This window comes from Choristoneura fumiferana, chromosome 27 (genome assembly GCF_025370935.1).
Source record: "Choristoneura fumiferana chromosome 27, NRCan_CFum_1, whole genome shotgun sequence".
Classification (NCBI taxonomy): domain Eukaryota; kingdom Metazoa; phylum Arthropoda; class Insecta; order Lepidoptera; family Tortricidae; genus Choristoneura; species Choristoneura fumiferana.
Genome location: NC_133498.1, coordinates 790,498 through 805,899, shown reverse-complemented (window position 1 = coordinate 805,899; position 15,402 = coordinate 790,498). Strand labels below are relative to the sequence as shown.

General features: G+C 39.1%; 1 long non-coding RNA gene across 1 annotated transcript; it reads left to right on the top strand.

Moving 5' to 3' along the window:
- Positions 1 to 3,963: 3,963 nt before the first annotated feature.
- Positions 3,964 to 9,297, top strand: LOC141443349 (uncharacterized). The gene is made up of 3 exons (XR_012453016.1): positions 3,964 to 5,770; positions 5,909 to 6,245; positions 7,574 to 9,297. It is a non-coding gene; the product is annotated as an uncharacterized lncRNA (long non-coding RNA).
- Positions 9,298 to 15,402: the final 6,105 nt, after the last annotated feature.

Sequence of the window (15,402 nt, the reverse complement as noted above, 5' to 3'; positions counted from 1 at the left end):
TGCGAGAAGCCAGCTTATTGGTGAGTGCAAGCGATAACAGTGCGAGTGGCAAGTCCACCGCGAGTGGACAGCTACCAGAGATTTTGCGATTTTCGAGTTTCGAAAAAACTCATTCGAGCCACCGAACCGCGCTGTAAAAAGCGAACTATCGACTTAGTGCGACGAGAGGAGCACTCTACCAACGGAGGTGCCAGACGAACGACTTCGCCTCCTCCAAAGCGGGGAGAGGCTACCGAAGAGGAGCCCCCTTACGCGCTCGACCCCGTCCTGGAGGACGGCCTGCTGCGGCATGCGCGGCGAATCAACGCGCGCGCCGGTGCCGGGCCTAGAGAAGAGGCCCGGCATTCTTGATGGGCGACACGCCTTTGATCGAGAGGGCGCACCGCGACGCCGCCCACTCATCCAACGAGCGGGTGGTCAATGACCTGCGGCACCGGCTGTGGGTGCTCCATCTGCGCTCCACCGTTAAGAAAGGTGGCGCGCGCTTGCCGCACGTGCGCCTTGCGACGCGCGACAGCCCGACCTCCAGCGATGAGCGACCTGCCGCGGGCTCGGATCGAGCCGCACTGCCGGCCCTTCACCAACTGCGGGGTCGATTATTTCGGCCCCCACCATCGGACGGCGGCACGAGAAGAGATGGGTGGCGCTGTTCACGTGCCTTACGACGCGCGCCGTCCATCTCGAGACGGTGGTCAACCTCTCCACCGACTTCTCCGCCATCATGGCGCTGGCTGCGGCGCTTGGCGGCTCGTCGCGGGTGGCCCGGCTCATGTACAGCGATAACGCTGCATGTTTCCGCGAGGCCGACACCGAGCTGCGCGCCGCCTACACCGAGTGGCTGCCAGCGCTGCGCGACTATGCGCTGCGCCATCGGATCAGACGCCAACCTGCCCCTGTCGCGCGGGGTCATAGAAGCTGTCTTCCCCGGACCGGATGGTGGCGTCCGGAGCGCGGACGTGCGCACGACGGGCGGCGTGTTCCCGGCAGCCAACGACGCGGCTGGCTGTTCTCCCGACTGAAGAAGAAGCCTCCGCTGCGGATGCGGCGGGGGGAATTGTTGCGGACGGCCACACGACGCTGTAGTTTTAAGTAGTTTCTAATTAGATTTGTGGCGTTATCTGGGAAAAGGTACCTAGTTGTCGGTATTGAGTTATTGATATCCCATAATCTACATACATTTAGCTATCGAACCATGTAAAGAAACATGCATGTAGGTTTAATAGATATTTTTAAAAAAATGTTGAAACTCAAAAGCCAGAAAAGGTGATTATGAGAAATTTAATTCAAACTTATACACCCATAAAAGTATGTTGTTGGAAGTTACATAGATAACATGCTATTTGAGGAGTAGATTGTACGGGCTTTCAGGTTTCAAGAACAATTTGTAATTTGGACAACTGTTTCCTATAGTTTACCTTGCTAAAGTGCATAAAGTAAAAAAAAGGTTGATGGATTTTTTACTTAATTTTCTATTTATAGTATATTTCCATTGGATTTTATCGAAGGAAAAAATATTATGCGTAATTGGACATTAAATAAGAACTACTCCGTTTTGAATTAACGTTGTTTAATGTATAAAAAAAATACTTTAACAAAATAACTTTGTGGTTTACAAATGTAATTAAACAGTCAAAATCAACAAACGCTTATATTTAGTACGTCAAAACATAGCCAAATGAGACCAAATCAACTCAACAAATCTTAAAAAACTAGTTTTTTTCAAGTCTCAGAATTCAAGGTGAAGTTTAGTAAAAAGTTGGTACAATCACTATAATATTTTTGAAAAGGTACCTTATCGTCGGTGCAGCGGTGGTAAAATATTTAGTGATATGAAGTGATATCATTTAAAAAGACTAATAACTTACGATTCATTTTAATAGTCTTAATTTAAGAACACTTTTTTAAAACTCTTACCAAAAACCTATAATTTTGTTCTCAACAAACACTAAATGATTAACGTATTTTTGAAAATGTACCTTATTGTCGGACGTAAAATGTTTTAGTGACATAGTTAAAATAAGAATCTAAAAAAATGCTTTTGATTTGTAGTTGTAACTATTAATCGTTATTATTATTATTATAAATCAACCTCTAAAGACCAGCAGGTGGTAGGACCTTGTGTAAGGTCCGCCCGGATTGCTACCACTATCTTGCTCGCAAATCCTGCCGTGAAAACTGCTATTTGCTTGCATTGTTGTGTTTCGGCGTGGAGAGTAAGACAGCCGATGAAATTACTGGCACTTGAGGTATCCCATCTTAGGCCTCTAGGTTGGCAACGCATCTGCAATGCCCTGGTGTTGCAGGTGTCTATGGGCGGTGGTAATCTCTTACCATCAGGTGAGACCCACTTGCTCCTTTGCCATCCAGTCGAATAGAAAAAATGACAAATTGGCGTAAAGCGTCACACTAGCGATTTGCGAAGAGTTGAAAGCGAGGCAAACGTGCAGTGAATTCGCTGCGAGCGTATAACGATTTCGCCGCAAGCAAGCAACGACATCGCCGCGAGCGCGCCACGATGTCGCTGCTGCGAGCGCGTAGCGAGTTCGCTGCTTTAGTGCCAAAAAACGCCATATTGTAGACTTTCGTATAAAATAAAAGGGCGTCTTCGTCGCAGCGAACTCGCAGCGACATCGTTGCGCGCTCGCATCGCTTTTAACTCGCCCGCAAATCGTTAGTGTGATAAGGCCCTAACTGGCTACCTACTTTAATTAAAACGCATTTTATGATGATTCTGATTAACGTTTTTTACGCGCCGACAAGCACCGCACTGGGCCCGCGTGGGAACTACTGCCCAAGCTCTCTCATTCTGAGAGGAAGGCCTGTGCCCAGCAGTGGGACGTATAGGCTGGGATGATGATGATGATGACGCGCCGACAAAGTACCGACGTCCGAAAACGTCTTCTAAACCGATAGCGAGCGCACAGAAAGCATTCAAGAGCGGCACACGCCCAAAATAGGGTTCCGTAGCCTTACGAAAAAAATAAGTAATTTTTTCTAAGGATTTTATATTTTGTACGGAATCTTCCAAATTTAGGTATATTTTATACCTTAGGCTACTATTTACTCATAAACTACTAATAATTCTAAAGCAAACTTAGCCGTTATAGTTTTCCTTTAAAGTTTGACATACTTACTACCATTCTGATTTTTTTTCAAATTTTTCCACCGGTTTAGATTTTAGAGGGGGGGGGGGGGGACGGTCGATTTTTAATGAAAATTTGCACTTTAAAGTTGAATATTTCGCAAACAAACCACTGAATCGAAAAATCGTCTTAGCACACCCCTGATGTTTTAAAGACCTATCTAACGGTACCCCACACTATAGGGTTGGATGAGAATAATAAATCACCCAAACTTTACGTCTATGGGAGGTACCCTATAAACATTTTTTTTAATTTTTTATTGTACTATTTTGTCGGCAGTTTACCTATATATATCCGTGCAAAATTACAGCTTTCTAGCATTATGGTCCTGAGCAAAGCCGCGATGGACAGACAGACAGACATGGCGAAACTATAAGGGTTCCGTTTTGCTAACCATTTTGGCTCGGAACCCTAAAAATCGATTTAAACTTGTGTCTCTGTGAAATTAAAATTTAGCCCTGCTTATTAATAAAGAGTAAAAAAGAAAAAAATATTTTTTTCGACATTTTACTTTGAACGCGATTATCTCGGAAACTAGAACCGACAACAAGGTACCTTTTCCCAGATAATGCCACATTAAGCTTGTCCCAAGCAGCACGACAGGCTGTATAGAAGCTGTATTTTAGTTTTATTGTATTCCACAGGCTATATAGTGAGGCTGTACAAGGGCTGTATAAGCGCTTATACAACCTCTACAAGTAAAAATTGGGCCCTTGTTATACAGCCTTATGCGTTATTATAGCTGTATAGTTGCTGTATAGCTAAAAAATAGGCTGTACTATAGCTGTAGAAGAGCTGTAGTATGATGTTGAAGAAACCATAGGCATATAGTTATTCTCTTATAAGTTTCTTAAAAAGATAATAGTTCTTCATTGGTTTTTTATGAGAATTACAATGTGAAATTTATGAAAACAACCGCTTATTCTTTTTAGTTATGATAATGGTGGGCCGCCAATTTACTGTGAAGTTATAAGTCAAGAATAAATGTTGGACTTTAGGTAGTGATAATTGTAGATTCAACGTGCCGATTTATTTTTACTGGGAAATAGTGCAGTTTTATGGAAAAATATTCACGCGCTCGCGAAATACTGAAGAATTCACGAGGAATATTACCAAAACAAGTAAGTAAGTTTATGGTTTTGAGGTTAGAATCATAAGATTGTTAAATAATACTGTACAACAGGTATCACTTATGATTTATTTATCTGAAAATCATAACTATAACTTCAGCAATACTTACTCAAAATAATGTAAGAAGTCATATTTTCTTTTATTGTTATTTGTTCGAAAATGGCGACAGATTTTATACAGCGTAAAAGATATCTGGAGAGTATTATAGATTCCGTGGTTTTACTACGCACTTTCTGGATTCCATTACACAGCTTTTACCCTTTAATAGCCGTTATAATATAATATTTTATTATATAGGCTGTACATCAGTTTTCAGCAAATAAATTATACAGCCTTTTAGGGTTATGTGTTAAAAATGAAAAACCCTTTAGCATATTTCATATCAATAAGTTTTGCAAACAAGTGACGCTTATTTGAACTATTCTCAACTTAAAATTTCCGTTAAACTTATAAAAATACAAATTAATTTGTTTATTTCGACTTGTATACATGTTTTATCCACGAGTGCGTCTGGGCCATCATGATTGTGTGCGTAGTGTGTACATACACAATCATGGTCTAGACGCACTCGTGCTCATTACAAGCACTTACAACAAGATACCGGCAAACATCTTGAACAAATGGCTTTGCCTGCGCAGAAGCGATTTTTAGGTATCGCTGGGAGGGGGGCGGCGGGCGGTGGTGCGCGGCGGCGGAAGAGTGACGTGTCGATCGCGTGATTGGTAAATCAGTTGACGTTTGTGTCCCGCGCTGCGTCCACGTTCTTTTGCCTGCTATGTACACTGGCGTGCAGTGATACAGTGATTGTTGTAATTTGTTTTGTTGACTGACTGACTGACTTTATTGTTTGTCTTGAATTTGTTGTAGTAGTTGTTTGTTGACTTTATAGTTTTTGTTGAATTTGTTGTTATTATTGTTTGTTGACTTTTTGTTATAACTTTTTTGTTGATTGTTTTATACTTAATGAAAACACCATGCCACGACAAAATAATGTGGTTTTCAAAAGGCAAGCTAGAAAAATGGTGTACGACGTCTATTGCTTTATGATGAAAGACGGAAAGAGTGACATGGAGACAGTGAAGAATACTGCAGATGCTACAAAAACGTCTGTCAGCACTGTCAGACGGATTATCAAGGAAGCGAAGAGCTCTGACTTACTCACTGTGTTTCGCACACTAACAATCTATAAAAATTAAAACTAACTATTTTTAGAAGTAGATTTATCTACGTAAAAAGTATTCTACAGTTTAATTAAATAGTTAGGTACTTTTTTTGCTCGTATGTGTACGGTGCGTAAACTTTCCCCACTCCCTTGTTTAATGCTCAAGAAGTTTGCCGGTATCGTACCTTTACCGAGTGTGTTAGATAAAGACAGCAAGCAGCGTCCGCATCGCAACGAACGCAACGTGATTAGTTTAGTTGAGAGAAAGTTCCAGGGACGCAAGCACGCATTTATTTGTCCTTTTCGCTCGTTCACCGTATCACGGAACTCGTAGGTATAGTCAAAACGAAACAAAAGGAGTTAGATACGTATTAAATAATTTAATACCTATGTGCAGTAGTGTAAGATAGACATAGAAACTAGTGTTTTGTGTTGTGTGCGTATATCTCAAATGTGTTGCACTTTTTTTCAGGAAAATGTCTTTCAAAATAATTGAAACAATTGAAAAAGGCCAAAAACGACTATGCATTGTACCGAGTTTTTGGGAGTCTAATGGTATTTTAAGATGGCCAAGAAAGCGACTAGATGTCAACAAATTAGTCAAGAACGAGAATTCGCGGCCTCTAGACAATTGGTCTACCTCACGTTGCTGTCTAAAAAGACAATTACTACCATCATACGAAGAAGCAACTCAAGAACTAAATCTCATGTTACAAAATAGCGACACCGAAATTGATAATGAGACAGAATTAATCACAACGAACAGTACTAATAATAACTTCAGTTACAACACTTTAGCTGGTCAATTGGTAAGCATGTTTTTTTTAAATATTATTAGCTCATCCCGCATGTATAATTATTGACGTATCTTCTTGGGTTTATAAGTAGTGTATACTAGCATATTAGCATGGGTATCACCGCTGTTGCGCCGCTGCGCTGATTTGAAATCTCCCGTGCTGGCAGTGCTAGCTAGCGTCTCTCACTAGACATGGGTAATCTCAACTCCGCGAAGTGATCTGACTCACTAGATCCAGCTCCGGTGTCGGTACCGAATCCGCTTATTGAATCCGACTCCTTTATTGACTCCGGTTCTTTCGAGCGATTATTAATTTATCTATGGCCGATCCGGCCCGGCTCGGTTCGGTCGGTACCAAGGTCAAGGTACTGAACTGAAGTACCGATTCGTTTCGTCCTTTCGATGTTGAAAAATTCTAAATTGTATTTTTTTAAGAACTATGAGCTACTTTAAGTACCAAGTAGTTTTCTGTTTGTTTCTTTAAAAGCTTGAAAACAGTGTTAAAATGGCAGTGTGTGTTGATATATTCAAAATAAATACATACATACATACGTGCTGGCTTTATAGCGAGCGAGCGATTATTTGTTTTGTAGCAAGCCTGCCTGCCTAGTGATTCGAAACAATATTATGACTGAAAGTCTGTGCCATAAGACCTATTTTTCGCTGCAATTTTTGCTTAATATTTCGTGAAATTAAGCGTCGCCCGCTCCGGTCATATTATATTGTGTTTTAATTCTATCTCATTTCTTTCTATTATAACCGAGCGAGTAGACCGAGTACCGACGTAGGTACCAGCTCACTCAGCGCCAGGGCTTTAAATACCGTTAAAAAGTGGTAACGTTACCAACTGTCAAACCGATTTAACGTTAAATGATCCGTGATCAAGTTTTGTACATAACTATTGACAAATATCTCATTAATTGCTATGCAATAGCTTTTCTGATGTCTTCTAATTCTGTAGCCTTACTTACCTCTCAACCACACACACACACACACACACACACACACACACACACACACACACACACACTCATACACACTCACTCATATATACACACACACACACAATACATGCATTTTTGCTTTATCTCTTCTTCTTTAAACTGATAGCTAAGTTCTTATAAATATGTTTAAAAGCCTTATATTTCACTTTATGTAATCGGCTAATACTAAGTAATTTTTCCTATTGTTAATTTATTTTAAAACCGAATCAGGCCGCCACGTGACAGGCATTGCCTAGTGTGGGGCCGCTGGATATTCATTGAATGTTAATAAGGTGACCTTTAAAAAACAATTTTTATTTTTTATTTTATTTTTAATTAATTTTATATGTGATTTCAGGCATTCAGTCAACCAGAAAAGCCGTCAATTTCATCTACAGCAACGTCAGCAACAACATCCACACCAGTAGTTCCAACATCTGCAGCACAATACGTCATTCAATATGTGGATGAATCTGATGTGGCAGCAACGGTTCCACAGCAAAACACTGATGTAAATGAAATTGAAAATTATCTAAAATTGATTTTAGACAATCAAATTAATATGTCACAAACAATAAATGTTCTAATGGACAACCAGAAAAAAATGTTACATAAACTTGCAAGTCTATCTGTGCAGATAGAATACGAATTTTCCAAGTGTGACAATACCATAAATACAGATGTGATTGCACTGGGTAAATCCAGCAATCCAATCGAAAATGAAGCTTTTGTCATAAAACCAATTGATTCAGTTAAAGAGCTAGAGGAACTGGAATCACGTTTAAGTGACAAGCAGCAAAAAATTCAACTCCTGAAGCAATATTCTTTTATATGTTCACAATCAGATGGAAAAGGTGCAACATGTGCATACAAAATATTAGACATGTTTTTTACTCGTGATTTTTTATGCAAGTGTTCCTGGACAGGAGGCAGTAGAAAGAGTGAGGACATAAAAGTCCCTCTAAAGGCTTTTAAAAATGTCCTCAATTTCTTCCACCAACTAATACGTATCTGGGACCAAACTTATACCGTTGAAAGCAATGAAAACTTTTTCAAAACTGTGCTTAAAAATTCAGTAAAGAGAAAACACAGCAAGAATGAACGAGCATCAACAAAACGTAGGAGAATAAAAAAAGTTAAACTTATTAATCAAAATGAGTCTAACACCAATCAAATTGATAATGTGGTGGTCATAGTAAACGACGCTGCAAATGAAACATTAAACACCAACGAAGATGCTACGAATGAAAGAAAAGAACAAGAGGAAGAGGTCATAGTAGACGTCGCTGCAAATAAAACAATAAACACCAACGAAGATGCTACGAATGAAAGAAAAGAACAAGAGGAAGAGGAGGAGGAGGAATAGAGTATGTTAAAGTAGGACTCTCTCTTCAGAAAAATGAGAACTACACATGGTATAATGTAAATTGCGGATAAATCAATAAGTACTTATAAGAAGTAATTCTACGTTATACTGAACGACTTTCCCATGAAAAAAGCGGAAGTCGTTCAACATAATTAGTAGGATTACTTACCCTGTTTATACGTATTATCCGCGATTGTCGTTACGCCATGTTTAGTTCTTTTTTCCTGATGAGTGATCTCGTTATATAATACAGGGTGTAACGGAAAGGGTGTATCAAGCCGAATAGACACGAATCTACCCATGTTATCGAACAATTTTCCCCAAGGAACATGGGTCGAAATATGAAAAAAATATTTTGTCATTCCATGCTAATTGGGCGCGCAGCTGATCGATTTAGTATGGGGAGCCAAATTTTTTTTTATATTTCGACCCATGTTCCTTGGGCAATAGATTCGTGTCCTTTCGGCTTGATACACCCTTTCCGTTACATCATGTATATTATGTGCCATAATTGTCCAATTTAGTTACCTAGCTTAGTCAGAATTTATAAAAACACGTAATATCGTGACTGTGATTGTTCTTAAGAAAAAACGTACCTAATCTCGTGACTGTGATTGTCTTTAAGAAAACACGTAATATCTTGACAGTGATTGTAGTTTAAGACACAAAATTATGTAACTGTTTTTCTTGTGTATCTAGTAAATAAGTAACTCTTACATTATTTTTAATTACTTAAGATATCCACTGATGGATATTTCTATTATGTTTACGTTACGTTATACTGAACGACTTTCCCATGAAAAAAGCGGAAGTCGTTCAACATAGTTAGTAGGATTACTTACCCCTGTTTATACGTATTATCCGCGATTGTCGTTACGCCATGTTTAGTTCTTTTTTCCTGATGAGTGATCTCGTTATATAATACAGGGTGTAACGGAAAGGGTGTATCAAGCCGAATAGACACGAATCTACCCATGTTATCGAACAATTTTCCCCAAGGAACATGGGTCGAAATATGAAAAAAATATTTTGTCATTCCATGCTAATTGGGCGCGCAGCTGATCGATTTAGTATGGGGAGCCAAATTTTTTTTATATTTCGACCCATGTTCCTTGGGCAATAGATTCGTGTCCTTTCGGCTTGATACACCCTTTCCGTTACATCATGTATATTATGTGCCATAATTGTCCAATTTAGTTACCTAGCTTAGTCAGAATTTATAAAAACACGTAATATCGTGACTGTGATTGTTCTTAAGAAAAAACGTACCTAATCTCGTGACTGTGATTGTCTTTAAGAAAACACGTAATATCTTGACAGTGATTGTAGTTTAAGACACAAAATTATGTAACTGTTTTTCTTGTGTATCTAGTAAATAAGTAACTCTTACATTATTTTTAATTACTTAAGATATCCACTGATGGATATTTCTATTATGTTTACGTAACGTTATACTGAACGACTTTCCCATGAAAAAAGCGGAAGTCGTTCAACATAATTAGTAGGATTACTTACCCCTGTTTATACGTATTATCCGCGATTGTCGTTACGCCATGTTTAGTTCTTTTTCCTGATGAGTGATCTCGTTATATAATACAGGGTGTAACGGAAAGGGTGTATCAAGCCGAATAGACACGAATCTACCCATGTTATCGAACAATTTTCCCCAAGGAACATGGGTCGAAATATGAAAAAAATATTTTGTCATTCCATGCTAATTGGGCGCGCAGCTGATCGATTTAGTATGGGGAGCCAAATTTTTTTTTATATTTCGACCCATGTTCCTTGGGCAATAGATTCGTGTCCTTTCGGCTTGATACACCCTTTCCGTTACATCATGTATATTATGTGCCATAATTGTCCAATTTAGTTACCTAGCTTAGTCAGAATTTATAAAAACACGTAATATCGTGACTGTGATTGTTCTTAAGAAAAAACGTACCTAATCTCGTAATTTGACGACGGAATGTTAAATTTTTTGAAAAATCATCATTATTATTTGAACTTGCACTGCTGCATGAATCTAAATCACTATCAAGTTCCGGAGGCTTTTCTAAATCCTCACTTTTATTAATCGTATGCCGTTTTTGCTACGGAACCTTCATTAGACGTTGACTGAACTCGCGCTTGACTATCGATTGTTCGATCAATGAATTTGTTATTTTCAATGTCTTCACATGACGGCTCAGTATCACTGGTTTTGTTTGGTTGATAATTAGTAATATTTTCATATTCTCTTTTAATTTTCCTTTTTACTCCACCACATGTTTTTCTTTTTTTCCACATATTTCTATTCACCAGCACACAACGTTTTTTACAAATCAAGGACAACTGTCAGTAATACAGATTAAAGCTGTATTACAGAATTCATTTATTATTATAGTTCTATAAAATCATATTTGACAGAAGTTATGAAACTATTACACTGACAAGAGTGTACAGTTACGCATTAATAATAAGCTTTAGAAAGTAGTTTTAATATACCATTATACAGAAACAAGTATAAAGTGATACCATTTTATAACTTATAGCTGTAGTAAGTAAGTGATCACATGCAAAATACAGCCTCTATGCAGCTTGAAGGATAACATTAGATTGAAGTGTCAAAAAATGCATAGGGTTTTAAAGTGGAGTTCAAATATTCTTTTAAAGCTTTAAGTTTACACGGAGTATTTTATAAAAACTTAGTACAGCTTTAGCTGTATAATAACGGTTTAATCACTTTTATAAGTAAATAATCTTTTCTTGACACCTTTATGGATCACCAGTAGAACTCTAAGTTATAATAGTGCTGTATATTTGATGTCGGCAACGCTTGCGTGCTGCTTGGGCATGTTCAACTGCTGACTTTTGGAGGTATTCTATTTTTGGCTACACGTACAGTGAGCTCTATACCGTCCCCATCGCTTATTACCTGATAATACTCATCACTGCTCCAAGATTGTTTAAGAGTGGTTTCTGCTTTCACCTGACGTTTTTTTGCGTGACGGCGGCTCCGCTTTTCCCCAAGCAAAGTGGGGGCCTTTACAACAGCCTCTCTCACCAACTCCATTTTAAACATCAGCATTTCACCATTTATACACAGCGGTAAATCGACAGCCTCATCCTGATTCACACGAATAATGGTAGGTGGGGTTGCATTAGCAGTTGTACCTTTTTTACCAACGTAAAAGTTACGTACCACTCCATTTTTGGGCTGGGGGATGTGTTATTTCCCTCCAATACAAAATTCTTTTTATATTCCACAAAGCCGATGCGCATGATGGGAAATAATGTTCTTTAAATGGTGATACTGTTACATTTTTCCAGTCACTATTATTGGCCGATTGTAACTGCAGTAAAACCGTCAGAGACAACAAATTGGAAATATACATTTTAATGTTGAAAACTAGTGTTAATCACTCAACAGAGAGAAATATAATGATTAAATATGAAACTATATTTATAATGAAACCTAGAAATATCATTCAACCCACACACCATACATCCGGCACTATTGCAATAATGCAGAGCTGCATCCCTTCTAGATTTGCAATTAAGTACTTAGTAGTGACCTATTCCCTTTATCTCACGCTGGCAATAATATAATTATCGCATTCGTCAACCGTTAAATATTATTCAATTACAAACTTTTCATACGTTCGGGAAAATAAAAATCTCCATACCAAACACCATTTACCAACTCCCTCCCCCTCCCCTATCCTCAACTGTTAAATTCAACAACCATCACCCCCGCCCCCGCCCCTCTACAGCCCCCTCTACAGCCCCCTCTACAGCCACCCTCAACTGTTAAATTTCAACAAACACCCCCTCCCCCGCAACTGTTAAATTCAACAACCATCATCCACGCCCCTCAACATCGCCCTAGAAAACGTACTCGCGACACCCTCATATACCTACTGCACAAAACGTTTTACAAACTTAAATCGCTTTTTGCGGTTGGTAAAACGTTATCTTATCACACCCCCCATACTACGCCCATACATTTCATATACCACACACATTTTTACCAACCGCAAATAAAAGTGGTCTAGAATCCCCAATAATATACTACTAGCATTCCCCTATCCGTCACCTGGGGACGCGTCGTCTAGGGAATCAGGCTAACCCTATATTTTTTACAAACTAAGCAATAATAATTGGATTGAAATAGGTACATGAAATCACCAGTAAACAAAAAAACAACAAAAGGAACCTGAACCTTACCTGACCTTAAACCTAATCTGAACTAAATATACCTACATCTGATAATAATAAAATAATATCTAAATATAATACAGATTTAAATTACTAAATCTCCCTTCCTCTTCGGATTCTAAATCCGAATCAGATCCTCTGGATAGATAAGTCCCTGTTCTATGTATGCAACACGAGCTTTTTCTTTGTCCTCGTCTCCCAATTCTTCATTAGACGAAGATTCTATAAGTATCGCAGTCTTCGTCTTCATTCGTTGACTCTGCTTCATCATCCTAAAACAAAAAAGTACCTAGAATAGACTAAAACTGATTAACAAGTATATACAAACTTCATTTGTAAGAGATTCTTCAATGTCAAGTTTGAGTTTCTTAGCCATTTTTCCAGTGATGTAACTTCTCTGGCTGCCCGAGTCTAGCAACACACGGCAGGATTCGCTATGAGGTTCATCTTTCTCCCTTCTGGCTTCAACTATCGCCGTTTGAAGAAGCGTTCGGTCCGGTGTATTAGTGTGCATTGCACCTGTGGGTGTCCTTCCCCCCATAGGGATTCTTTTTGGGCACAACGCGCGATGTGACCTTTTTGCATGCATGCATAACAATGCCCCTTCAACATTGCCTTTCTTTCTTTTATAGTTTTATATTTAGTACCTACATTGGTCTGTATAGTGACTTTCTTTGCAAAATTTACAAGAATAAATAAGTATTATTATAATGTTTTAAACTTTCGTTTGTGATTTTCGCTCTTCAACTGCTACCACAAACGGGACCCATCACGCCAACAACGAGCAACAACCGCCTCGACGCCCTAACTACACCACAGTGGCTGCGGCCACGAGCAGACCCTAGTGTAGGGTATCATGTCTTGAGTGCCGGTACTAGTTGTAATCAAGGGCGGGTAGCTCCAAGGAATTGCGATGCTAAGCAGACACGATACCCTACACATCAGTCTACCCGCGACCACAGCCACCGCAACCAGCATGACAAGTCTCGACCGTGGTAGCGGTAGCAGTCAAAAATAGCCTTTACTAAAAATGTCTACCCTTTTGTTTTATCGTCGTCATCGTTTTGTTTATTACATAGGCTCTTAAGCGTCGTTTCCAATCGACTATATAAAGCCCGTTTTAGGGCCTAGAGATTTGAATGTTACTCTCAGCATGCCATTAGTTCCTGGGCTCGGTAGGGGCCACTCCTCAGTACCTTCTTAAAAAAATACTTTTAACCACTTTTGTATTGACTTCGCTGTGTGATGGTGCCGAATCTTGATGGAAAACCCAATCCCTGCCAGCAAATAGAAGCGCAGATAGGGGTTTTAGAACCCTCGGGACATCGTTTTGATAATTTCGTGCCTAGACTTTGACCGCCTGTTGACAAAATGGAGTAGAGTATGTAACGTCTCACGGAATGTTCTTTGACAGCAAATATTTTGTCGCCGTGAACAAAATTTTTCTATAATCGTATTTCTTGAGCAGCATACTTAATCGATGGAGCCGTAGTCCATAGGTCTCTCTGGACCTCGTCCCTCAAGCGGTAATTGGGACGACCAACCGATTCTACGACCGCTTGGTCGGTCGAAGTACGCTCTTCACGGCTCGATCCACTCACCGGTTCCAAGTCACCGGTCTGGTCTGGACACTTTGTCTCTCCAATAAATAATGTTGGGTTTTTTTTTTCTCACCTTCGCTTTCATCTTCTCCCTGAGTCGGTCCCAGAATCTTCGGTGGAATTTTCCGTTCTGTCCCTAACTGCAAACGGTTAACGCCATCGTTTCTTTTACTATTATACGCTTTTAATTTAAGATTGTATTTCAGTTTTCCATTTACTGATATAGGTGAAATACCAGTGTGGAGCCATATTCTTCTGCGTGCGATAAGTACAGATTTCGATGAAGTCGTTCTCTACTCAATTTTGTGTTCGCAGGAGTCCTTACAGATCTCGGACGGCCAGTTCTTGGATCTGATAGTCGTTTGAGTATGTCTGTACCTTTTTATCTTATCTTTCTCATCTATCTTATCTTACCTTCTTTATTTTTAGCATCGAAATTGCGACAAGCTCCAAAACTTTATATTTTATTAAAAATTTCGCCAAAAAAAAAAAGGTACGCACCGTCACTTGACGTGAGCGCCAAGCTTGTGTGGACAGGTCGCCACTGTGAGAGCCTTTATTTAATATAATGTTTTTTTTTATGTTGGCAACTGCATACTGTATTGCTATAAAAAAACGAGATAATGGATGAAAGGGTAGTTGGAAAAAAGAAATACATATACACACATACAAACTTGTTATCCGAATTATCATTAGAACCCACCGATTGGATAAATTACTTAAGGGTGGATTAACAAACTTATATCAAGTTACTGCAACTCGTAACGCCAATAATAAAAAAACAAAATACTAATATGAGACAAGCGATAAGTCCCCATGAGAAGCTATGTGCTTCTCTTCGCTTTTTAGCTTCAGGAATGATGAAAATCTGAATTTTTCAGCTATAATTTCTGCACAACGAACTGGAATCATTATTCCTGAAACTTGCAAGGCAATTTCAAACTGTTTTGAAAGATTATATGAAGGTAAGCAAATGCTACTATTTGTATTTTGTACCGTTTTTTTATTATATAAGTATATCAT